Here is a 26,953-nt window from a genome sequence, read left to right as displayed (position 1 = left end):
GGAGCCATGTCTTGCGACACATCTTTACAATCTGAACTATGGCACCAAAGGTTTGCCCATCTTCATTATACGGCTCTTCCCGATGTGAGACAAATGGTGACAGGTATGCCCGAATTCAAAGTAGAGCATGAAGGTATATGTCCGAGATGTGTCGAAGGAAAACTTACAAGGGGACCATTCCCCTCAAGTAATAGCAAGGCCACCAATATATTGCAATTGATCCACTCCGACATATCTGTTATGATTCCCATAAACTCTTTGGGAGGATACTTATATTATCTCAATTTTACAGATGACTATTCTCACAAGACTTGGATCTACTTCTTGAAAAAGAAAGATGAAGTGTTCACCTGGTTCCGTCACTTCAAAGCCATGATCGAAAAGCAATCCGAGAAGAGAATCAAGATATTGAGGACTGATAATGAGACAGAGTATGAATCAAATGAATTCCATGATTATTGCAGAAAAGCTGGCATTAAGAGGGAGACCACAACACCATACACTCCCGAGTAAAATGGTGTGGCTGAAAGGAAGAATCATACTATTGTGGAAGTTATTCGTGCCATGCTTCATGATCAAAGGCTTCCAAAGTTTCTATGGGCCGAAGCTGTGAATACCGCCGTGTATGTTCAAAACCGATGCCCTCATCAAGCATTGGACTCTAAGACTCCAGAAGAAATGTTCACTGGTAAGAAACCAGATGTCTCTCATTTTAGAATTTTTTGTAAGTCCCGTATATTTTCATATGCCGAAAGAGAAAATAAGCAAATTGGGTGCATCTGGGAAGAAAGGAATCTTCATGGGCTATATCAAAAATTATAAGGGCTATAGAATTTATGTGGCTGGTCAAAGGGAAGTTGAGATAAGTCATGATGTCACCTTTGACGAAGATATGGCTCTCAGCAAAATCAACAACCTTCCTATCCCAAGGAAGGACAAAGAAGTTGACACCGGAAGACAGGGTGAAAAAGGGGACGAGACGATGCCGATGTTGATGAACCTATGGATCCTATTGATCCTCCTCTCCAAGAGCCCTCGTCCTCTAAGAGGAGACCCCTCATGGCTTAGGGAGACTCTCGAAGATGCCAAGAGACATATTGCACCAAGGGGGCCTCTCCGTGAGAGCAAGAAGCCGAACAGATATCAAGGATACTTGACCGCCATGAGCACTATCATTCAAAATGAACCTTCATCATTTGAAGAAGTTGTGAAGCAACAAGTATGGAAGGATGCTATGAATGAAGAGTACGAGTCTATTATGAAGAATGATGGCTGGGGTGTGGTCCCTAGACCTCAAGACAAATCAGTGGTCACCTCTAAGTGGCTCTACAAAATCAAGCATGGAACTGATGGAAGTGAAGAAAAGCTCAAAGCTCGCTTTATTTCCCGAGGCTTCTCTCAAAAGGAAGTTGTAGATTACAATGAGATATTTGCACCTATTGCCTGATACACCACCATCCGCTCGATCATAGCCCTTGCTGCCTTGCAAGGATGGAACCTACATTAGATGGATGTCAAGACCGCCTTCTTGCATGGTTCAATCAAAGAGGAAGTCTATGTGGAACAACCCGAGGGGTTTGAGGTTCATGACCGAGAATCTCATGTATGCAGGTTGAAGAAGGCTCTCTATGGCTTGAAGCAAGCACCCCGAGCTTGGTATGAGAGGATTGATAGCTATTTGATGAAGCTGAGATTCACTAGAAGTGAAGCCGATCCGAACCTTTACTTTCAAGTTGAGAATGATAAACCTCTCATACTGGTACTTATTTGGACGACCTCTTTCTGACAAGTGCAGACACTCTCATTCACAAATGTAAGAGGGAGTTGGCTTCTGAATTTGAGATGAAGGACCTAGGACTGATGCACTACTTCCTAGGGTTGGAGGTCTGGCAAAAGCCAGGAGAAATTTTCCTATCTCAAGGAAAATATGTTGTGAAGATATTGGAAAGATTTGGGATGGTGGACTACAAGCCTATGACTACCCCGATGGAATTTAACTTCAAGAAGTTATGTGGTAGTGTTGTTGGACCTTAATTGGGAAATGCTTCTGAGTATCGTCAACTCATAGGAGCACTGATGTTCTTGATGAACTCCCATCCGGATATATGTTTTGCAGTTAATACATTGAGCCAATATATGATTGAACCAAATCATTTACATTGGATTGGTGCCAAGAATCTTTTGAGATATCTTCGGGGCACTATCACTCATGGACTGAGATACACTGTCGGAGATATGAGGCTACATGGTTATTCGGATGTTGATTGGACCAGCAGTGTGGTGGATTGCAAGAGCACTTTTGGGTGGTGTTTCTCTTTGGGTTCTACTCCAATACCCTGGATGAGCGGGAAGCAGAAGACGGTTGCCTTGAGCATCGTTGGGGCCGAAGACATAGTTGTGAGTATGGCCTCCTGTGAAGTTATCTGGTTGAGGAAGCTCTTAAGTGAGCTGTTTGGACATGTGTTGGATACCATCGTGACCCTCTGCGACAACCAGAGTGGGATCCGATTATCAGAGAATCCTGTATTTCATGATCGCTCTAAGCACATAGATATCAGGTACCACTTTATCCAGGATATGGTACAACGAGGAGCAATAAGGCTCCATCACATTGGGACTGATGAGCAGGTCGCCGACATTCTGACAAAGCCCCTGGGAAAGGTCAAATTCTTGACTTTCCGAGAACAACTAGGAGTCGTGGAGAGACCCTCTTCTGAGGGTCTTGGATGATATGGACATTGAGCTCTGGGAGCTGCGGAGGGCTTGGGGTACTTCTTGGAGCGATGAGCAACCATATGGTGAGTGGTTCAACCTACCCCTAGTGGTTTGTTGCGTACAGGGTGAGTGGTTTAGCCTTCCCCTGTGATACCCCGTGGTGACTTGTAGGTAGGATGAGTGGTTCATGCTTCTCCTGCTGAGACATCCTACCCATGCAGTCTGGGACTCATGGGAAGTACCTCTCATCTGGCCAATGAGTAGGGAAATGAGGATAGGGACCATAGTACTACCAATGGACGCATCGTGTACTACTATACCCCCTATGTTAGGATGACTTATATTGATCTGGGATCAATTGGAACTGACTTTGGGTTAGTAAGAGTGGTATGAGACACTCTCTTTTGATTGGAACTGACTTCGGGTCAGTAAAAGTGGTATGAGACATTCTCTTTCTGGGACTGACTTCAGGTCAGTAGAGAATGCTATGATACATTCTCGATCACTTCTTCTTCATAGTTTAGTAGAGCAGAGCAGTGCATTGATGGCAGAGATAGTACCAACTGGCAGATGGATTAGCAGATGGAGTTCTCCCTAGTTGCGAGGGAGTGTTAAAATTGGCAACTAGGCCAAACTCCATATGGCTCACCTTATTTATGATAGCGATATTTTTCTTGGATTCCTCTCTCCGAGAGGTGTAGGATTGATCTAAAGATCATCCGATTCCGACATGTAAAAATGAAGATATGAATTTATTTGTATTATTGTAAAATTGTCATGGTCGACTAGCAAACAAAACAGGCAGTTTTACCCCCAATTCATCCCCAACGTTGCATATAAAAGGAGAAGACCTCAAGGCATTATTTCATCATCTCATCTTCACTCATCTCTCTCCTCACTTGATTCGGTACACAGATTAGGGAAGCTTTCTCTCACACGTGCAAAGGAAGGAGGATTTTTTGTTTAGCTGTGTTGACCAGTGTGATCGAAGTTCATAGGTTGTTGTTTTGGGTTGCTTTGACTAGCATTGACCTCCCTTTGACTGTGCTTTGGGTGTGGCAGCTTCTCCTTGGCAGGCCGCAAACTTGAGCATGGAAACCAAGGTGATCTGACCTCTTGTTTGATCAGCGTTGATTGCCCTAGTTGCTTGCTACAGTTTGACTTTCCTTGACCAACATTTGATTGGACTTTTTCAGCCTGTTTTGCACTGTTTGGGCTTCTTGTTGGAGGCCGAAGTTGACTGGGTTTGACCAAGTTGTTTAGAGGAAGGATTCTGCGTTGTTTGACCAATGTTGACTTTTCTGGTTAGGGCTTTACTGATTTGTCATAAATAATCATATTTGTAAATTTGTATTATCTCTCTGCTAAACTATTGAAGAATATGAGAAGAATTGATCAAGGGTTTCCCCACATTGGGGTTTGTCCCTGGCTGGTGCCACATCTTATGTCCTCTTGTCTTGGCTTGTCTTATACTATTTATGTTTATGTTCTATCTGCATTTTCCTATCATGCTGATGTGATTGCTCAACTGGATATTGATATTGGGTTGAAAAATAAATTGAAGTAAATTGCTCTTAAGCATAAAACATACCAAAAATTAACATAATTCCTGCCAATGCATTGCAAGATATGGTCGGATTCATTTCTTCTTTCTCTGTGGTTGGTTCCTGATGTATATCCTCCTCTTTTGATGTTTCTTGTTCATTTTCTTCGTCATCTTCACAATCTATGTAGAATAATTTCTTCTTAGCACACTTATGACTTTTAGTGTATTTGCTATCACAACTGTAACCAAGCCCTTTTGCTCTTTTTTCCTCCAATTGTTGTGGTGTCAACTTTGTAGGTTGTGGAAGGCTAGGAGCAGTAAAACAATTGTTGTGGCGTCAACTTTGTAGGTTGTGGAAGGCTAGGAGCAGCAAGACTTCCATCTTTATAATTGTGAGTGGTAGATTTCCTTGTTGCCATAATTTTGCTTTCAACTTTTTTTGCCAGCCTGAATGCTTTCTCCAATGAATTAGGTTCCCAAAGGCGAACCCAGTGTTGCGAAAATCGTGATTTTATTGCGATAACAATGAAATATCACAATTGTTTCATTTTCCTGATAATATCGCGCAATTAATTCAATGATTTTTTTCATTTTGAAAAAATCGGGATTAAATCCCAATTTTTTTGAAAAAATCTTGATTTTTTTATTTTTTATTATTTTTTATTTTTTTTATTTTTAAGAGGAGGAGGAACAACAGGAAGAGGAAGTGACACAACCTACCCAGGCTACCCTTGTCACTAGTACAAGACGTGGTCTACCTCCTGTAGCTCCTAGTTCTTCAACTTCTAGAGCACAGCAGAGTCCACTGCCAACTCCACCGGCATCTACATCTAGAGGGAAAGCTATTGCATTTTCTCGCAAGAGGGGCAGAGGAAATCAGTGGTATTAGTTATTTGGTTCATTTCATTGTATATGACATTATGAATCATGATATGAGATCCATTATTATAGTTTTTGTTAATATTTTGAGGCTGAGTTGGGACTCAGGAGTCAAGACTGACTATTCAAGACATGATTCACTATTATGTGTGATGTAGCACTATAAATAATATTACACGTCTTATATATTAGTTCTTTTATCATATTTATGTGTCAATGTATTTATTTTATGTTGTAGATGCTTTAGATATTAAAAAAATTGAAAAAAAATGAATATTTTTGTATTTTATGATTTTTTCCCGATTATTTCCCGATTTTTACGATTTTTTCCTATTTTTCCCCTCGCCGAATTGATCCCGATAACAAATTTTGCAACATCGGGCCGTGAACCTCATGTCGGATGTTATCCCTCAAAGTCCCTATGAATACATCAATCCCATGGTCCTCTGGAATGGCAGTCACCCTAATATTCAATTTTTGGAAGTCCTCAATGTGCTCCACCATTAAACCCTTTTTTTTTTAAGATTTATCAATTGGCGAAAGGAGGTGTTACTCTTTGTATTTTCATAATGTGCTATCATTTCCTGCTTAAAAGTTAACCAAGTGACAAGTGGTTTATGAGAACAAAGTCATTGATACCATACAAATTGATTGGGTTCTAAATATAAAGAAGCAATGCGTACCTTTTGTGTGTGTTGCACATCATTTAGATCAAAATATTGCTCCATCTGTAGTATCCATGTTACCGAATCCTTGCCATCAAACCTCCTCATATCAATCTTTTGAATGTGGTGATTCTTAAACCCCACATTGGAGTCTCTAATATCATAATTCATATTCATTTTGTTCTCATCATGATTTTCAAGGATTACCTTGTTACTACCGGGAAGTCTTTCTTGCAACAATTTTGTCAAACCTTCCATGTCTGCTTTCAAACCATCCATCTGAGCTTCCATGTCTTCCTTCAAACCTTACATGTTTGCTTTTAAACCATCCATGTCATCTTTGGTTGCTCTTTCTGAGAGTAAAATTTGTTGCACTTGGTCCCGTAATTTTGATATATCATGTTGCAATTCTTCCTCTTCATGTGTCATAGTAAATTTTTTTGAGGGCTTAATGGGTGTAGAATTATTTTGTTTTGGAGGCATTCTAAAACCAAATACTTGTATATATTCTTCAATATGCCCTTTCAATCACTTCAAACTAATTTTTCAAACAAAGGTTGTGACAAAATTTAAACAATACACACATTTTTCTTGTTTTTTTAGAGCTCGATATTGCAATTGTTGTATCTCTGTAATTTCATATTTCCAAGGTTTGAAATTTGGTCCTGTGGTAGCCCTATGAATCTTCTTTCTAATGCCACAAGTCAGACCAATATTGGATTCTTCAATATAGAGTTATGCCAAATCTCCCACGATGGCTTGATTATGGACTGTTTCAGTAGAGCGAAGTTGTCTGGAATGCCATGTGTCATTGTTTCAACATTCGGCCGCGAAATTGCTACATAAAAAACTATAGTCTGTTCCCTTTCAACCGCTTTTTATAGAATTCAAATCCGATGCTAGAAACAAAAGTTATGACAATTTTCTCTAGGTCACATGTTTGAGATGGAATTATGGAGCCTGCAAAAACCCTAACTTCCCCGGATCATATATCAGAAAATATAGCAAACCAAGATCTGAAATTTGTATAAGAAGTTAACCAAGATTTCGCCTCCACGTGGTAGAAATTTCAACTTCCGAAGCCTTGTAGAAAAAACGTTATAGCGAAAATGCCAAGATGACCTGTTTGAAGAAGCGAAAACCTAGAAACCAAATCTCTAATACCAAATGTTATGCAACCAACTCACAGAAAAGATAGATTAGCGACTTAAAAATTATCCTCTTCGAGGGGGAAACCTCATTTACATTACATAAATGAAGAATTTTTGGATGATTCAAATGATAAGACCTCCTTGGTATATAGGAGTCTAAGGGGTCACAATATAATCAGAGCCTATATAACAATAATAATGCAAGGGCACAACAATAACAACATGGGGGAAACATGGGCACAACAATAACAATAGGGGGCTACACTAATAACAATAAGGGGAATACACTAGTATTATAGGGACCTAATAGACTGAAATATTAAACTTTGTTCTTAATTAAGTGACCCAGCGATCCCCAAAAATTTCGAAAACCCTAAACTTCTAAAGGGTTAATACCCTAAACCTCTTTCCTAGTCCAACTTTGATCTATTCTTATGTCAAGATGTACTCTCAAGGTCTGATATCAAGGTCTTCTCTATCAATGTTTGCTCTCAAAGTTTGGTTTATCATTATGGTTGAGGTATGTTATTCATGTCTCCCTAATCCTTGGGATTGTAGTATTTTGTAAATATTGTTTTAAGTATTAATTTAGGAGTACGAAGAGTCATAGGTGAATGTCAAAAATCATCAAAGCTCTTGGAAGATGAAACCAAGAGTCACCTCTCAATGTATTTATGTATGGATCAATTTAATGAAAACTTCGAATGCATGGAGTTAATCAGCCTAGCTAACAGTGGTATCAGAGCATGGTTGTTGCTTTTGAGAACTCAATGATTTGGAACTGCATTCGGCACACTTTCCAACATAAAAGGCCTAACAATACAACTTATTATTTATTAGACACTCCCTAGAGGAAAGTCCTAAACTCACTCGAGGGGGAAAACCTAAGGACACTATCAAGTGGTCATTCCCTATCACCTAGTGACTCGTTCCACGCTTTGGGCTTGGAAAAATTCCAAACCAAGGAGGGATTCCCTTAACTAATCCTAAGACTATTGTTGACATAAGGGAGAATTCTATTGTAAGACTAGTTTAGTCAACCATTAATTCAAGTAGCAATGCAAGTTCTAAAAGTTTTGGTAAAACAAAACTTTCCCATAAACAATGTTTATACCCCAAGAATTGGCAATGATCAGCAAATATTTGATACTCAAATTATATCAGTGAATGTCAATGCAAGTCAAGATGAACTTGTTGAAATGAAACTAATTGTTTGACAGTTACATATAGCCAATTTTGATCATCATCTAGTAGAGAATTCAACATAGCCTACTAGAAATGTAATGAACCCTTTAAAGTAAGCTAGGAAAAAAAATCATGAAATTAACATAATCATGTATTGGCAATCCAATTTTGTCCAAATTGTGAATTGTTTATAAACATAACCTTTAGTGAAAATGTTGTAAACTCGAATGGTGAAAGTTGGTACATATTACAATTGATTCAAATTGAAAATAAGAAATTCATACACTATGTTTACTATGAGTGAAGGAATGTTTTCAAATGCTGATTTCACATAGACAATTTACTGTGCCGAGAGGCACATTCTACAATACAGTGTTAGGGGTATATGTGATTCCATCCATGTTCAACGTGGAGTTGACACATATCCTTATAATCCATAGTATTATTTGGGCATGTGGTATAATCAATTCATGATATTGATAATCCATGGAGTAATTTTCTATTTTTGAGTATGTGGTATTGATAAGCCATGGCATTGGTAATAGAGAGTATTGGTTCATGGTATTGTAACAAATCCTATTCACAAATTAAGGATCTCCATGGTAAAGTGGAAGTAAATATCCATGGATAAGATTCTTGTTCCATGCTTTTTCAAATATGTGCGTGTGTATATATATTATTTTATAATTAATAATAATAATAATAATTTAAAATAGAGTTATAATTTAGTTAGTTTTGTGATTTTTTTAATTCTAACAATGTAAAATGTAATGTGAAGTAGATTTGATCCCTCTCGGAGCATGATAGATCCAGAGTTAGATAGATCTAGGCTAGTTCTAAAATTGTGAAACTCTAGTGAGATTTTGTGCATTATATTAGTTGTTGAGTGTGTTAGAGTCGGCCTGGTCAGCCCTTCGTCAGAGATCAAAACTCTTTATGCATTTCATTTTTAGATGTCCCGCTCCATTCATTCAGCTGCATTTCGCTAGGGGCATGCCATGATCTGACGGAGAAGGTCATGCTAGTCATTTCCCCTCATGTCTGGCTCCTGCTGGCTTAGGTCTTTTGTCAATGATCACCAAAGTCCATGACAGTCAAGGTCTGGTCCTTTAATGGACAAAAGTCATTTTCGGTCATTAGGTCTAGGGATTAAATCAATTTGGTCTTTAAATATGTCCAGTAAAGCCATGCAGGCCAGAGTGATGCCCTTGTAAAGTAATGATTCACAGAGTTTCATCGTCATATTGATAAACTTCGACTGTTTTCCAAAACTCTGTTTTGAAGAAAAGTCAAACAGTGTCATGGGTGATAAAATTTTCAAAAAAAGTCTTCAATTGATCTCTTCAGGTGTAATCATGGTTTCCGTGGCCAAATGTCCTGTCAAGCATCCCTCCAAAGAGTGTCGAAAATTCATCACTTGAGCCAAATTCAAAGGAAAAGTGAAAATCAGGGTTGTTTTAAAGTCAGTGAAAAAGTGTCAAACATAACATTAGAAAGTGGGTTTTTTGAAAAAGCAAAATTTAAATCATGACCTCCAAGTCTATATATACAAATTCCCACCAAAATCAAAGTCATTGTGCAATCAAAGGCAGAGGGAAAACATTGCAAAGTCGTGGAGAGTTCAATCACGTGGTTTGGAGCAAGTTTGGAGGCCATTACAGGGGCGCAGCGCATATAGACAGGGGCGCGGCGCACACAGAGGGCGCAGCGCACACAGAGCCAGCCCGTAGTGCATTTTTCTAACTGGCGCGGCGCACTGGGTTTTGCGCGTGGCGCACACAGAGGAAGCGCTCAGAACCTTGCCAAACTTCCTCAAATCTTTTGTGAAACCCATCAAATTGCAAGATATCACAAACAACACCCAACTTCAACATCATCAAAGCGCAGCCTAAGTACAGCATATAAATAGCAGCCATGGCATCTGAGGGTTCATCAGAGTATGAGGTGGAAACTCACAGCGATACAGCTTTAGGAAAATAGGCTCCCAGGAGACATCACAGGGGTGGCAAACATGTTAGGGATGAGCCAAACACCCTCACTGAATTGTAGGCATGCGCTCTTGCTATGTCATGTTTCCAGCACCTAGCATGTTTTGAATTTTGTCAAAGGGTAGCTAACGTTAGAGTTCATCATGAGTTGGCCCGTCTTTTTGTGCTTCACCTACATGGAGGTCAGTCTATCTTGGCCGGGGTCACCTTCACATTGACACCCGAAACTATCTCAATGGCAACAGGCATACCAAATGTTGGAGAACAGTGGCATAAGAAGAAGAAGGTGGATAGGCATCATTATGAGCCTTACATTAAGGCCAGTTGTTTGAGGCATCTTACAAGAGTCTTCCCATTCAGATATTTGAAAGATGAGTATGCTCCGCTCATGAAATACTTCAGTTGTGAGGGGAGGTTCTCCCGCATATATGCCTATCACATCAGGTTGCTCATGCACTTTACCAGGGTGCGGATGATGAACCTCCCATTTTTCATTTGCGGGAACATAGAGAGGATGAAAAATTTCATGCAGCATAAGACCCCTCAGCAGCAGCTCAACAGTGTTTATCACTTTGCTCTTATCCGGATTTTGGTGGATCATCAGTTGGGATTGCAGGGCATTGCTTGGGAGGACTTCATCTCCCGGGACTTCTTCAGCACTCCACAGGTAGTATCAGAGGCAGAGCATGAGATAGGTGGTCCTTCTCATCAGTATGAGCGCCATGAGACCGCTACTATGCCAGTATTCATCACCTATCAGAGAGGCAGTAGACATTTGTTTGCAGCGGCAAAGCGAGTGTTATCTCCACCCGAGGTGGAAGGGGCCTCGCTTCCGGCATCGACGACACAGGAACAGGATAGAGGTAAGGAGCCCATGCATGATGAGGGGCCTTCAGGTGAGCCATCAGGTGAACGAGAGATAGAATTCGTTCTCCTTCATGATGATGAGACAGATACAAAACCTACAAATGCAGAGCTTAGAGAGATCATCCAGGAGCAGCAATCAGTGATTGAGGCCTTATCCCTTGACTTGGAGAGGGCTAAGTGGAACATGAAATACCTGGAGTAGAGAAACAAGCAGCTTGAGGATCAGCAGGCGATTATGGAGCTACAAAACATTCGTGAGCATCGCCAAGCTGCACAAAGGAGAAGAGTTGAGCTCACATCATTGGAGCAAGAGATCAATGAGGACTGGGAGGCCCATCTCGAGAGCGTTAACATGCACTTGGAGAGGCTGCTGGACAAGGCCGACAAGGACCATGCCTTACTGAGACACATGGCTTTCCATTACAGGGCACGAAACATGAGTGCAAGGGCCCGGATAAAGAGCTTGAAGGCAAAATTGAGCAAAGCAACAAAAGAGGCAAAAGAGGCAAAAGAGCAAGATCGGCTTCGAATCTTGGCTGAAGCTTCTTTGGCACAACATAGCACTTCATAGAGAACCTCCAGCCCAAATTTCAAGAAATTTGGGGCAATTTTGGTCACATGGTAATTTTTTGGTCAAAACACAGGTTTTTTCTCCCTGTGGCGCGGCGCTAAAAATTGGGAGCTCCAAATGAAGAATGGTTTGCATTTTTGGATTCAGCATGAAAAATCACGACTACTGGTGCTTGGACAAGAAATTTGGGCAAGATCTGAGTCTCCAGGAGGTCAAAAACACCCAAAAAATGACCTCTCTGCCCCTATTTTGACACACAGGAAGCAGTCTTGGGAGAATGAAGATTTGGAGGGGCAAATGAGCACCAAATTCAGAAATTCCACTTGGGTTGGAAAGTAAACAGGCCAGGCTTTCCAACAAGCACACTTGGGCACAATTTGGACTCCAGCAAGTGCCTCAAAACAGGCTCCAAAGTGGTGCGGCGCATATAGAAAGTGGGGCGGCGCATATAGGAAAAAAGCCCAATTTTACCTCCGTTTCACGAAATTTCGATTCACGACTTCTCCAAATGGGCCCGCTCATCTACATTTCAGTTTTTTGGCACCTAAGGCGACATTTAAAGTATTTTCACTCCAAATTGGCTTCTATCCAAGTGGCAAAGGAAGGCAAACGGTCACCCAAGCCATTTGTCATGTTTGTAACGCTGCATCTGTAGCTAATGGTTGCCTTTCCACTTCCATTTTGTAATGATTCGAGTAACTCCCCAACCCTTGGGCGTTCTATCTCTTCATGGCACATTCTATATATTGTATGCAAACTATTTGCAAATGGTTGGTTGGCTTGTAATTTCTGGGACACTGTGGGAGAGAAACTCAGTTCTGCATTGTATATTTTGACAGAGGATTAATGAAAGGTAGCGGCTCTGTTTCATGAGATTCATGTGGTTGTGAATGTAGCAAATGTGTCTCTTATGTTTCATATGTATTTCGTAATGTTTCACAGTTCATTTCATATTCATTTCCAGTGAAATTTTCTAAGTTAGATAAGGTAGAATTCATTTTTATTGCTTTGCCTGTGGGAAAATTTCATGTTCAGTGTTCTTCTTCTGTTGAAAAGGATTCATGTACATATGCCCTTTTCACCCTCCTAAGCAATTCCTCCATTCCGCGTTATTTCAAACTAAATTGCTATACTTTCAGCCTGCCTTGCCCCACGAAGTAATCCGTTCCTTTGTATTAAATTCTCTGTTCATTGTTGTCCGTTGGTCCCATACCATCCCAAAAACTCAGTCATTCATAAAAATTGTTTCTTGTATCCATATTCACTTACTAGCCTAAGATAAATATTTCGTTGTAAGTCATCTCAGACCGTTTCGATCATCCATTCACTGAGCGTGACTCGGAGAGAACCCTCTCCTGTTCTGGTAGGGCTAGCTACTAGACTGAGCGTGGTTTGTGGTTACCCTGAATTTTGCTTTCCTTCAGCCTAGGGCAGATTTAGGTGCTAACAGAGTGTTTGTTCCAATACCAAATAAACCCCTGAAAATGTTTGAGATAGTGCCAAAATCACTTCAATGTTATCAACTGATATGCAAATTTTAATGTTTATGAATCCTAAAGTTCCCCATACCATAAGTGAAATCAATGAAAAGATTATCCTATACTTGTATGTAGACAGTAAATAAATTCTAGAGACACAAAAAATAAGAAATAGTGTGTATATATATACTATTTTATAATTAATAATAATAATAATTTAAAATAAAGTTATAATTTAGTTAGTTCTGTAATTTTTTTAATTCTACCAATGTAAAATGTAATGTAAAGTAGATTTGATCCCTCTCGGTGCATGATAGATCCAGAATTAGATGGATCTAGCTAGTTCTAAAATTGTGAAACTCTAGTGAGCTTTTGTGCATTATATTCGCTAGTCAGTGTTTGTTCCAATACCAAATATACCCCTCAAAATGTTTGAAATAGTGCCGAAATCACTTCAATGTTATCAACCGATGTGAAAATTTTAATGTTTATGAATCTTAAAGTTCCCCATACCATAAGTGAAATCAATGAAGAGGCTATCCCATACTTGTATGTAGACAGTAAATAAATTCCAGAGACCCAAAAAATAAAACATTGAGCGTGACAATAGATTTATAGTTAGTGAACGTTATGCATTGACATCAACATCATGTCAAGTGAATTTGTATTTCAATAAACATCAATTAATATCGCATCATGATAATAGATTTATATTTAGTGAACGTTATGCATTGACATCAACATCAAGTCAAGTGCATTTGTATTTCAATAAACATCAACTACTATCGCATCATTACCAGATATTCAGTCAAGTTAATAAGCACTTCAAAGTGAGGATATTCTCAAATTTACAGCAGTAAGAAAAAGCCCATAGATTTTCCCCTTTTATGTAATACCATCATCAGAGTTTGTATCAGGGTTTAGATGCGCCACCAGAATTCAAAACCTGACCGATGCCGTAGTCAAATGTGTCATGTGAAGATAGGATTAGCTAAAAATGGAAATCGATTCACCTTGAATACGTCTTATGACAAAGTATGCAACAAAGGCTGAGTAAAGATTTATTAGAATTCAATACTCATCCACAAGATTCAACAGATTTGCTGAAATTATGTGCGATTTAGTTAGGTGTTTTTGAATGAAATAACAGAAATCGACCTAGAAATTTTGCAGAATTGAAACCAACCCTTGACCAGTGCCTTGGTATAGTCTTTCGAAACTCAGAGCACTGATTTATATCAATTAGAACATATGTATGAACTAAAATGATTTGATCATCGAGTTAAGGGCAGAATGTCAAGTGCATTTGTATTTCAATAAACATCAACTAATATCGCATCATGACAATAGATTTATATTTAGTGAATGTTATGCATTGACATCAACATCAAGTCAAGTGCATTTGTATTTCAATAAACATCAACTACTATCGCATCATTACCAGATATTCGGTCAAGTTAATAAGCACTTCAAAGTGAGGATATTCTCAAATTTACAGCAGTAAGAAAAAGCCCATAGATTTTCCCCTTTTATGTAATACCATCATCAGAGTTTGTATCAGGGTTTAGATGCGCCACCAGAATTCAAAACCTGACCGATGCCGTAGTCAAATGTGTCATGTGAAGATAGGATTAGCTAAAAATGGAAATCGATTCACCTTGAATACGTCTTATGACAAAGTATGCAACAAAGGCCGAGTAGAGATTTATTAGAATTCAATACTCATCCACAAGATTCAACAGATTTGCTTAAATTATGTGTGATTTAGTTAGGTGTTTTTGAATGAAATAACAGAAATCGACCTAGAAATTTTGCAGAATTGAAACCAACCCTTGACCAGTGCCTTGGTATAGTCTTTCGAAACTCAGAGCACTGATTTATATCAATTAGAACATATGTATGAACTAAAATGATTTGATCATCGAGTTAAGGGCAGAATGTCAAGTGCATTTGTATTTCAATAAACATCAACTAATATCGCATCATGACAATAGATTTATATTTAGTGAACGTTATGCATTGACATCAACATCAAGTCAAGTGCATTTGTATTTCAATAAACATCAACTACTATCGCATCATTACCAGATATTCGGTCAAGTTAATAAGCACTTCAAAGTGAGGATATTCTCAAATTTACAGCAGTAAGAAAAAGCCCATAGATTTTCCCCTTTTATGTAATACCATCATCAGAGTTTGTATCAGGGTTTAGATGCGCCACCAGAATTCAAAACCTGACCGATGCCATAGTCAAATGTGTCATGTGAAGATAGGATTAGCTAAAAATGGAAATCGATTCACCTTGAATACGTCTTATGACAAAGTATGCAACAAAGGCTGAGTAAAGATTTATTAGAATTCAATACTCATCCACAAGATTCAACAGATTTGCTTAAATTATGTGCGATTTAGTTAGGTGTTTTTGAATGAAATAACAGAAATCGACCTAGAAATTTTGCAGAATTGAAACCAACCCTTGACCAGTGCCTTGGTATAGTCTTTCGAAACTCAGAGCACTGATTTATATCAATTAGAACATATGTATGAACTAAAATGATTTGATCATCGAGTTAAGGGCAGAATATCAAGTGCATTTGTATTTCAATAAACATCAACTAATATTGCATCATGACAATAGATTTATATTTAGTGAATGTTATGCATTGACATCAACATCAAGTCAAGTGCATTTGTATTTCAATAAACATCAACTAATATCGCATCATTACCAGATATTCGGTCAAGTTAATAAGCACTTCAAAGTGAGGATATTCTCAAATTTACAGCAGTAAGAAAAAGCCCATAGATTTTCCCCTTTTATGTAATACCATCATCAGAGTTTGTATCAGGGTTTAGATGCGCCACCAGAATTCAAAACCTGACCGATGCCGTAGTCAAATGTGTCATGTGAAGATAGGATTAGCTAAAAATGGAAATCGATTCACCTTGAATACGTCTTATGACAAAGTATGCAACAAAGGCCGAGTAAAGATTTATTAGAATTCAATACTCATCCACAAGATTCAACAGATTTGCTTAAATTATGTGCGATTTATTTAGGTGTTTTTGAATCTAAGTTGCACAAAACGGGGAAACGTGGAAGCGAAACGAAACGGGGAAGCGAAACGAAACGCGACCTCCCCAAATTTTGGAAACGGGGAAACGCGAATATATATAATAATATATATATATATAGAGACAAGTCACAGCTTAGAAACCCTAAAACAGCTTCTAGAACAACTTAGAAACCCTAAAAAAATTTCTAGAACAGCTTAGAAACCCTAGAAACAGCTTCTAGAACAGCTTAGAAACCCTAAAAAAATTTAAAAACTAATTAGAAAAAAAAAAAAAAATTAAAAACAAGTCATTTTTTTGGGGAAACGGGGCCCGTACGGCCTGGAAACGCGTTTCCGGCCGTACGGGCACGTTTCCATTTCGGGAAACGTGCCTGTACGGCCGGAAACGCGTTTCCAGGCCGTACGGTACGCGGAAACGCGTTTCCGTTTCGTTTCCGGCCGGAAACGGACCCCTAGGGCACGTTTCCTGCAACTTAGTTTTGAATGAAATAACAGAAATCGACCTAGAAATTTTGCAGAATTGAAACCAACCCTTGACCAGTGCCTTGGTATAGTCTTTCGAAACTCAGAGCACTGATTTATATCAATTAGAACATATGTATGAACTAAAATGATTTGATCATCGAGTTAAGGGCAGAATGTCAAGTGCATTTGTATTTCAATAAACATCAACTAATATTGCATCATGACAATAGATTTATATTTAGTGAACGTTATGCATTGACATCAACATCAAGTCAAGTGCATTTGTATTTCAATAAACATCAACTACTATCGCATCATTACCAGATATTCGGTCAAGTTAATAAGCACTTCAAAGTGAGGATATTCTCAAATTTACAGCAGTAAGAAAAAGCCCATAGATTTTCCCCTTTTATGTAATACCATCATCAGAGTTTGTATCAGGGTTTAGATGCGCCACCAGAATTCAAAACCTGACCGATGCCGTAGTCAAATGTGTCATGTGAAGATAGGATTAGCTAAAAATGGAAATCGATTCACCTTGAATACGTCTTATGACAAAGTATGCAACAAAGGCTGAGTAAAGATTTATTAGAATTCAATACTCATCCACAAGATTCAACAGATTTGCTTAAATTATGTGCGATTTAGTTAGGTGTTTTTGAATGAAATAACAGAAATCGACCTAGAAATTTTGCAGAATTGAAACCAACCCTTGACCAGTGCCTTGGTATAGTATTTCGAAACTCAGAGCACTGATTTATATCAATTAGAACATATGTATGAACTAAAATGATTTGATCATCGAGTTAAGGGCAGAATGTGAAAATAAATTTGGACTTTACCACAAATTTCATATTTGCATTTAGAGTTCAGATCCATTATTGCAAATTTATAGTTGAGTTAAATAAAAATTCCAAGTGCCAGCAAGTGTATATAATTGAATTGTGAAACCTAAACCCCAAACAACCAGATAAAGAATCGATCTATATTAAATTTAAAAAAAAAAAAGTCAAACATTAGATTGATTTTAAACCAAGTTAGATTTAGGATTCAATTTTACGAATTTAACTAGGACCAATCACGAGGCAATTCTTTTTTTTTTGGTTCGAACCTTCAACCAATCACCCCTATATTATATGGGGTTGTAAGGTCCAGCACTCTACATCTTTGTTACTAAATGGATGGTTTCCATGGTTTACTTAGCAAATTGGGTTTGGCGCTCCAACAGGTGGTCTAGTACTGTCCCAAACGACGAGCATAATATACATTTCTTTAGGTTAAGTGAGATCTGCAATTGTTCGCATCTCTGGAATACATGCCACACAAAAGCATTTCGATAGGCAGGATTTTACAAGCCAACCTTACTGATTTATGCACCGAAAGTCTATTATTCTCTTTCAAACTCATTTCAAACTTGAATTGCACTTTCCATGGTACAACCACAAGTTGTATATTATATCAAGCATTGGTGGAGCTACATACCTGAGGATCAATGTGGTAACCCGAGAAGGGGATGGCATGGCTGGTGAGAGTCTTAGGTGGAGCATGTTCTAGAAAAAGTTGAACTTCGAGAAATTAAAAAACTGTTAAAAATTTAAATGAAAATTAAGGATTAAAATAGTTGAAGAAGTAGGTGAGACTGGCCTACCATTGAGCCATGAACTCCTCCTTACCCTTGTGTAGGCTTTCTTGTTTATGTGAAGTAGTTCTCTCCCACTTACAGTTGAGAGAGGCATCAACCTGAGATCACGAACAACTTTCAACTCCGTAAGAGGGTTATATCTAACTGAAAAGAATAACCTATGTTAATCAAAGCTTTCTCTAGATAATCTTGAAGTAATAAGACAAAATCTACAGCAATATTCCTCTTAAATACAAATAAAAAAATTATCTAAAGAAATTTTTAAAATGCCAAAAGATAGAGAGGAAATTCTTATCCTTTGGGCATCTTCACCATTTACCAAAACCTTGACTACATTTAAGGCACCAATAACCATTTGATCTCACATATAAATTGTGAAATTTTTGTGCGAAAGTACCAAAAATGAATTGTAGACAAGTTCTCTTTATTTTCCAACAAGTAAAAATGAGCTAGATAACCTCGTTTTATAGGAGAGGAGGTGTACAAATACAACCATACAATAACATGTGTTTTTACAAAGCCAAATGCTGAAAGTAGTGTTATCTAACCAGCTCCTAACTTCCCTTTCACCTGCACATGTGACAGTGCTTTAGAAGTTTGATTTGGTGATGCAGGTGCATCTAACCTAGGTCAATTGTTTATTAGAGGAGTTAGTTTGTAAAGTTAGGATTTAATTAATTAATGTATTTTTTCTAATAGTTGTAGGGGAGAATGATAATTCTTGTAAATAAGAGAAAATTCGAGAGTATTTTGGAAGGCTTGAGAGGATTATGGATTAGTTAGCTCTTATCTAAGGATAAGAGATTAGATGAGAGATGTTAGGGATCATGAGAGATATTTTGGGAGTTAGTTTAGGGATCTAGAACCTAGTTGGGTTCTAATCCATTTGTAGAAATCTAGGTGAGTCCATGAGGCACGTATGTAAGTAGAAGTGTATGAGAAGTGTGAGAAATGAGAAGCCAATCATTGGGCCTATAGTTCTCTTGTAAATATTTTATGTTTTATAGAATTATTTCTGAATTTATATGTATACCTATTGTTGCTTTCAATATTTTTTTTGTGTGTTTGACCCTATGGTTGTTTGTACATGCATCAAATTTTGGTATTAGAGCAGATTCGGACCGATGGTTCAATTGAAACCTTAAGAGTAGAAGCGTTGGGCTTGTGAGAATTGTTGTAGCGTGTGAAAGAAGAATGTGACCTACTACATGGAGGACAATGCAAGGTGTGGATATCGGTGAGTAAGGACGATTGATATTGATCACAACACATATCCCCACCTGTTGTGCCAAGATGAATATGAGCAGAAAGGAGGTGTGTTGACTAGTCCATCAACTGGTCTAGAGGTGTGTTGCTAAGCTATCGAAGCTTTTGTGAAGTTCGTTGAAGCGTGTTTCCAAGATATCGAAGCCTGTACGCAAGTTTGTTGAAGCGTGTTTCCAAGATATCGAACTTGTGCATAAGTTTGGTGAACGTTGAGCAGAGCACTGAGCATGGAAGGTACATCGTTGGGGGGTAAATCATTGTAAAAGAGATAGGCGCGATTAATAGTACAAAACCCGCAAGGAGATAGCACTTTAATGAACTGTGTGGCTATACTTGATGCATAAGACTAGAGACAACAAGATGGAGCGAGCACTGAATCAAGTTAAGGAATTCATAGTGTGGAAATTTGCTGCTTTAACCAAGAAACTCCAGCTTGTGGACAAAGCGGTTGGGTGAGAATGCATAGAATCTACTTGTAAGTAGCATTCGCAGTGAACATGTGCTGGAGCGAATCTAGACAACTCTAAGAATCTGAAAAACCTAAGCTGCTAAATAATGTGGTGTGAATCTTTCCAACGAATTACATGATGTATGGTGCCTTCCTTGGAATGCCAATTCACTTTTCATAAAGTGACTTCAAAAGTCATTAAATTGATTTTTTAACGAAATTTTAAAATGAATGAGTTATCATTTTTCATTAATTGTTTTATGGAGGGATAAGGGAAAAGTGACGTGTGTGGAGTAATAAGAGTATGAGAGTTATAATAAGATTTTTGGGAGTAATTTTTATATATTTTTAGAATTTAAGGGAAGCGAAGTTGTAATGTGAAGTCATTTTGCTTTAAGGGGGTGAATATTCCAAGGAGATGTCTTTTGGACCTAGATATCATTAAAGAGAGTTTAGAAAGGTTTAGTAAGTAATATGAATTTTTCAAGGTCTTAGTTACTATTAAAAAGTGATGAGTAGCTTTGTTAAAGTGAGGGGTTCAAGTGGTTTGTAAAAAGAGTTATGTTAAAGTTAGAAGAGAAATTAAACATAATAAAAGAAAGTCATGGAAATTTGTGAGATTATTTATGTAATGGGTCAAGTTACAAGTGAATTTGAGATTCAAAAGTATTGAATGTAAAAGGGTGCATTTTCGGTTGCACTGACACCCAAGGTCCACTAATGCAGAATTGATGTAAAAATCTGGAGTCAAAAGGAAATTTAGAGTCAAGTCAAAGGTGTCATTGATTGTAATGGGTGCATGATCGGCGGAGCCCGACACCCAAAGTTTGATCAAAGTGTTGTAAGGACAATTTGAAGAGACGTTGCGGTTGTTGTTTGCAGCAAAAAGGAGCAAGAAGTGCTCAAGAGTAAGTTTCAAGTGAAAGCAACCATTGACCAAGTTCAGAGGAGATAACTTGGTAAAGTGATTCAATTGTAGCTTACAGTGAACAAGGTGAAGTTCACAAAAGGAAAAGAAAATAAAGATACAGATTCCAAAGAAAGGCCACGATAATGCCATAGCAATTGGCATTGGTGATGAAGAGAAAGAGATCGTTGAATTAAAGGCACGAATTGACATGCTAATGGAGTTGTTACAAAGACAAAGACACGGATGGGTAATAAAAAGAACAGTTAAATGGTCAATTAAACAATTAATGGAAAGACGACAGAAGCATAAACTAAAAATTTTGGAAGCAGAGAAACTCCAAACAAACATATATATCTGTGAACCAAAGCAAGGATCGTTGCTTGGTGACAAAGATGATGATGTGAGCGTGGATTCAATTCCCACAGACGGTGCTACACATTGTTCAGAAGACCAACATGAAGACCTGAAGACGGATTCATTTGTCAAATTTTATGTTTTTAAATCTAACAATTGGTGTGTGAATGCAGCATATGTTGTTGATATTGACTTTATGTGCATTAATGATGAAGAAATGAAGCCTATAATGTTGAAGATGAAAAAATAATAGAAGTTGTTGATACGGAAAATGATCATCAAATAAATGACTCAAATGTTGACATGAAAGATATTGCTGCAGAACTAAAATTCCTAGAAGAATGGTTGGTGTTGGGCATGGAATCCCCCCACAACATGTTTTAGCACTCAAAGCCCACGTTTTGGTCAAATATGTTGTAAGACTCCGCGAATTGCGGGCACGGAGCGCGAAATGTATGTTGAGTCATAGGGTTGTTCGCCCTAAGTTTTGTAATGTAATGTAATGTCATGTCGGCCTACCCATGGTCCGCGGACCATGGGATTGTATAAATAGAGCAAGGCTCTAATTTGTAAAGAGAAAGAGGAAAATGGGAGATGGATTAATGTAAATGATCTAGTAGTAGATAGAGAAGAATTCTAAGTGTCTTGGGTCGTAGTAGTAGGAAGAGGCTCTGCAACTGAGTGCGCAGAGGCCTAGTAGAGTCCGCAGCTGAGTGCGCGGACCCCTGCAGCTGAGTGCGCAGGACGAAGTTGAGTCTATAACCCAAGAAGAGGAATAATAAAGAGAAGTTTGATTCCAAATACTGTGTATTTGTTGTTATATTATTTTCTATGCATTTATACTGTTTTGTTTATCGCGCGCACTTATAATACTAAACATTGTTAAGTATAATTGGGCTCACACAGATAAGTTAAGTAATCGGGTAATATCGGATTAACTGTAAGGACTTGGGTAATAACACGGATCGCGCCTCGAACAGGACTGCACAAAGGCAGCATTGCAAGCTGTGAGGTACTGATAGGTGCGTGTAGCGACGTGTGCGCAAGGTCAATCTACGGACCACTAAAAACCATCAGACATCTCTAGGGTGCGGAAACCTGGTTCTAACTCCCTCCCATACTACTTCGGGTGAGACCTCAGTCCGCGCAACGTGGACTGTTGCCGAAAGGGCCAATAGTACTAGAATTTGTTTGGCTAAATCATCTCTGAACCTGGGTTAGTCCCATACAAGCCAACAACTGGTTCCGTTGCCAGGACCAACATCTACAGAAGGGATGTCTGATGTCGTGTCACTGGAATCCAACGAAGAAAGAAATTGAAGAGTGGTTGGACAAGAAGACTCACAAGTTCGCGACGCATGAAAACAGGAATCTGCGAGTATCTAAGGAATAGTGGTTGGAGCGCTAGTTATGTACGGAAATCCACAAAATTTTCTTTGCATCCTTTCCTTCTGAGCTGTATGAGTGGATCGCGAAACTAGCAGACAATCAAGGAAGGTGTAGGCTCGACAAACCAATCATGTGGACTCCGGAATTAGTGCGCAGACTAGAAGCATCAAGAGATAAGATCACGTGCGTTGTGGACCATTGGCTTGACCGAATTATAGGATGATTTATCACTAAGTTCGCAGTAGATACGACCATCAGCTATAGTGAGGCGGAGCGACGCTTCCTCAAAGGACCGCGAGGTAAGTATAAACAAATCTTTGAACACTTGGATTAAGATGTTATTGTGTGAAAAGCGGGTTATGCGAGTAAATTAATGTTTGGGACTACGCGAAGTGGGAAGATCTATAGAAGCGGAGGTAGTGAAGAATTAGAAACCAGTCCCTTAATTTCACCCTCACGGGAAAGCGAGGAAGAGCTTGCGAAAGTTTCTCTGAGAAGCGCGGTCAGTTTGATAAGGCAGTGAATTCCGCACTTACCACCTCCACCTACACCGCCACTCATCTCACCCCCCTCACCTCCATCTCCACCCACCCCACCTCCGCCACCACCACAGTTTAGTATGGCGAGTGCGATCAAACTACCAGTATTCAGAGCAGTAGGGAATGGAGATCCGGACCAATTTTGGTTCGTAGTAAGGGCAGTATGGGAAGCACAAGGAGTCGTGGATGACAATATCAAAAACACTACGCTGGTTAGCACGTTACAGGATTGCGCATTAACATGGTACATCAAGCATTCTAATGATCATCCAAACGCTGGAATCGCAAAAATCTAGACCGCGTTGAACAAGGAATTCAGCAGGCCAAAGTCGAAGACACAATCAATTATTGGGTTTAAGGAGATCAGACCCCCTGGGATCTGGACCAAAGACTGAAGAGTATGATTTGCGAAGCCAATATGACTTTGACGGATGGACAGCACCGCGCATGGTTTGTAGCGTCACTAACACTGCATCTAAGGACGGCGTTGTCATAGCAAAAACTTTCCACCCAGGACGAAGCTTTGGAGATGGCAATAAGATTGCATGAGACCCCTATACAAGACCCTGGTCTAGGAGTCCAACAAATCCACGCGCAACTGCAAAATCTGTGTCTGGAGATGCAAAGTTTGAAACAAGACAAAACACCTCAGCCAGAGGTGCGCGAGAAGGTATGGTGCATAAAATGCAAAGGCCAAGGGCATGACAAGGACCATTGTCCAGTGTTTGCAAATTACTTGGCGGGAGGAGGGTCGATACTGCTAAGACCTGAGGCGCAAGCAGGACCCAGCACGGTGTCTGCACTATGGTGCGCTATCTGTCAAATAAGAGGAAAACACACTACGAATAATTGTCATCTATTGCAGAAGTATACACAGACGTCCCAGCAATTGTTTTGAAATTTCTGCAGGTCGGTAGGCCATGATGAACGCACCTGCAGAAGCTACGAACTAATGATGGATCGAACCCTTGCCTACAGGGTGCAGACCGAAACACGAGCCCTCGACCCAAATGCAGGAATGGCGCGCGCTAGATTTCAGGGGCATGGATGAGGTCGAGGTGGAATGGAACCAGGAAGGGGTCGCGGACAACTAATCTGTTACAATTGCAGAGGGCCAGGGCATTATTCCCGCGATTGTACAAACCCGACAAGGACATCATGTTTGTATTATACTTAGTTTGATCATGAGGTAGAAGACTGCCCTTCGTTGATAGCGAGGATGTGCGAAAAAGGGGTACTCCAGCCCCCTCCGACTCAGAATTTGCAGATGATGAGGTCTGAACCATGCGAAGAAGACCCAAATGTAAACATGATGCTCAGGAGCAGTATGACCACTGGCGATGATAAAGGTAAACAGTCAGAAGAAAGTGCGTGGGTTCGCAAGGCTCCTACAAAGGAACCCGAATTTGATTTAGAACGCGCGAAGGAGACATTCATGGAAGCTAAGAAGAGCTTCACGGAGGCCTCCACTTCAAGTAGTAAGGATCAACTAGAACCAGGGATGGATCCTTCAATGCTCACTACCTTTCTGGAGACATGCATGAAACTACTACGCGACAACAAGGCAGTAAAAGGACTACAGGAACTTATCACTAGGTGTGCGAGGTCAAGAGAACCGCGCGTGGTCCGGAAACTTGGAAAGCATGCATTGCGCACAGGAAGGGAAATGAGGTTGACTACGCAAATCGGCAAATATGAAATGGATCAAGTAATCTTGGATCTCAGATCGAATGTGAATGTACTGCCGAAACAAACATGGGAACGCATGGGCAGACCCACGCTACAATGGTCTCCTATTCAGTTGTGAATGGCGAACCAACAAAAGATCTTGCCCATGGGAAGATTGCAAGGGGTCACGGTGGATATTGAAGGTGCGAGCACGCAGGCGGATTTTGAAGTAATAGAGATTGTCGACGACAAAAATCCCTATTCCGTGCTACTAGGAATAGACTGGGCCACCGATATGAACGAAGTCATAAACCTAAAGAAGCGCAAAATGATTTTTGAGAAAAAGTCACTACGCGTAGTAGTACTGCTAGATCCAGCCGAAGGAGTGCGATACACTGAACCGGTGCGCGACGATGATAGTGATGACGATCTCGATTGCATCTACAAGATAATTGCGCGAGAACAGGATTGGGTGAATCCGACTGCAGATGGAAGGATTTCGTGGGAGCGTGAAAGCTCCTGCACTTCAGATTTAGATGAAGAAATAGAGTGCTAAAAGAATCGGCTGCACGAAGTAACAATGCTTAATTGCAACATGATGGTTAGATCACTGCGCCGTGTGATAACAGAGGCAAGGGATCTGCCTACATATGACGGGTTGACAGCGGTGGATGAATTCCTGAACAAATTTGAAAGCGCAGTACCAGAACAGTAGCGGTTCGATGCTCTGAAATGGGCACTGCGCGCAACGCCCGCAAGATGGTGGGGTACACATCAGGGAAGTTTTGAGGATTGGCACGGATGCAGAAGGATGATGCGCCTACGATTTGGGAAACCACAGATATGGCTAGCTGACAAGTATGACGGACGCGATGATCCACGTACACACCTCGCGAAATGGACCAAGGCCTACGCAGAAGAGCCACAGCCTGAATGGGTGCATTTGTTCTGTCATACTCTAGATGTTATACCCATGAATTGGTACACTGAGACAGAGCTCCGCCATGGCACGAGCGAATGGGATATCTTGCGCGAAGGATTCCTGCTAACCTTCATGTTTGAAGATCGTTGGTCGGATAATGTTGATGATGCATTACAAGCAGTAAAAGCAATAATCTTCAAAATACCCCAGGAGCAAATGGAAGTGCTTCAACCAGAATGGGCGACACAGCTGAATTGCGCACTGGAGTGTTACAATTGAAATATTGAGGAGGATGATGAAGACCCACGAAATATTAACATTCCAGAAACGGAAGGTTGTCGCGACGTTCAAGGACCATTAATTGAGGATCCCGATATCACCGCGTTGTAAAAAAACGAAGCAGGTAAATATTGGAATGGAGGCAGAGCCGAAGAAAGCAACGCTTGGGGGACTAATGAGATGATGCCACGGTGGATAAGGTCACTGAGTTACTCCGCGAATACCAAGATTTGTTCCCGACCAAAATTACGGACTTAAAAGGGATCATTGGCGACTTAGGGATGATGAAGATCACCCTAAAACCCGACGTGAAGCCCGTTAAGCAGCAGCAGTACAACTTGAACCCGAAATATAAAGAAAAGGTCCACGAAGAATTAGACAAAATGCTCACAACGGGAATTATTGAGCCAATAGAAGAATCCGACTAAGTGAGTCCTATGGTAATACGAAAGAAAAAGCAGAAGGGCGAAATAAGAATATGCATGGACCTCAGGAAGCTGAACGATGCATGTGTACACGATTCATTCCCGACACCATTTACAGATGAAGCACTGGAGAATGTTGGCGGTCAGGAAGCATACTCATTCACGGATGGGTTCTCAGGGTACCATCAGATCAAGATCACGTCAGAAGACAGGAGCAAAACAATCTTCACAACAGAATGGGGTTGTTTTCAATACACCGTTATGTCGTTTGGACTGAAGAATGCGCCAGCCATCTTTTCGCGCATCGTTGTGGTTGCGTTCAAAGAATACATCCACAAGTTCTTGGAGGTCTATCTGGATGATTGGATTGTCTTTGGATTAGTTAAGCACCATATAGCAAGCTTATGCTTGATGCTGGATACTTGTCGCCGCCACCAGATTGCGCTGAACCTTAAGAAGTGCACATTCCTCGTTCCCTTTGGAAACCTGTTGGGACATGTGGTCTGCAAACAAGGACTGATGGT

The 26,953-nt window shown here is 39.8% G+C and overlaps 1 long non-coding RNA gene across 3 annotated transcripts in view; it reads right to left on the bottom strand.

Moving 5' to 3' along the window:
• The window catches only part of LOC149265391 (uncharacterized), a 161,668-nt gene that overhangs the window by 8,356 nt on the left and 126,359 nt on the right, over window positions 1-26,953 (bottom strand). For all 3 annotated transcript variants that reach the window (XR_016260054.1, XR_016260055.1, XR_016260056.1), the window contains 2 exons: window positions 18,261-18,327; window positions 18,070-18,137 (listed from right to left, as the gene is read on the bottom strand). This is a non-coding gene — a long non-coding RNA (uncharacterized LOC149265391). The remainder of the gene's footprint in view (window positions 1-18,069; window positions 18,138-18,260; window positions 18,328-26,953) is intronic.

The sequence above is a fragment of the Pinus tabuliformis genome, chromosome 6, assembly GCF_031772625.1.
Source record: "Pinus tabuliformis cultivar Carrire ecotype Pingquan chromosome 6, CPIR1, whole genome shotgun sequence".
Lineage (NCBI taxonomy): Eukaryota > Viridiplantae > Streptophyta > Pinopsida > Pinales > Pinaceae > Pinus > Pinus tabuliformis.
The sequence above is the reverse complement of the archived record's forward strand: the minus strand, read 5'-3'. Positions and strand labels throughout refer to the sequence as shown.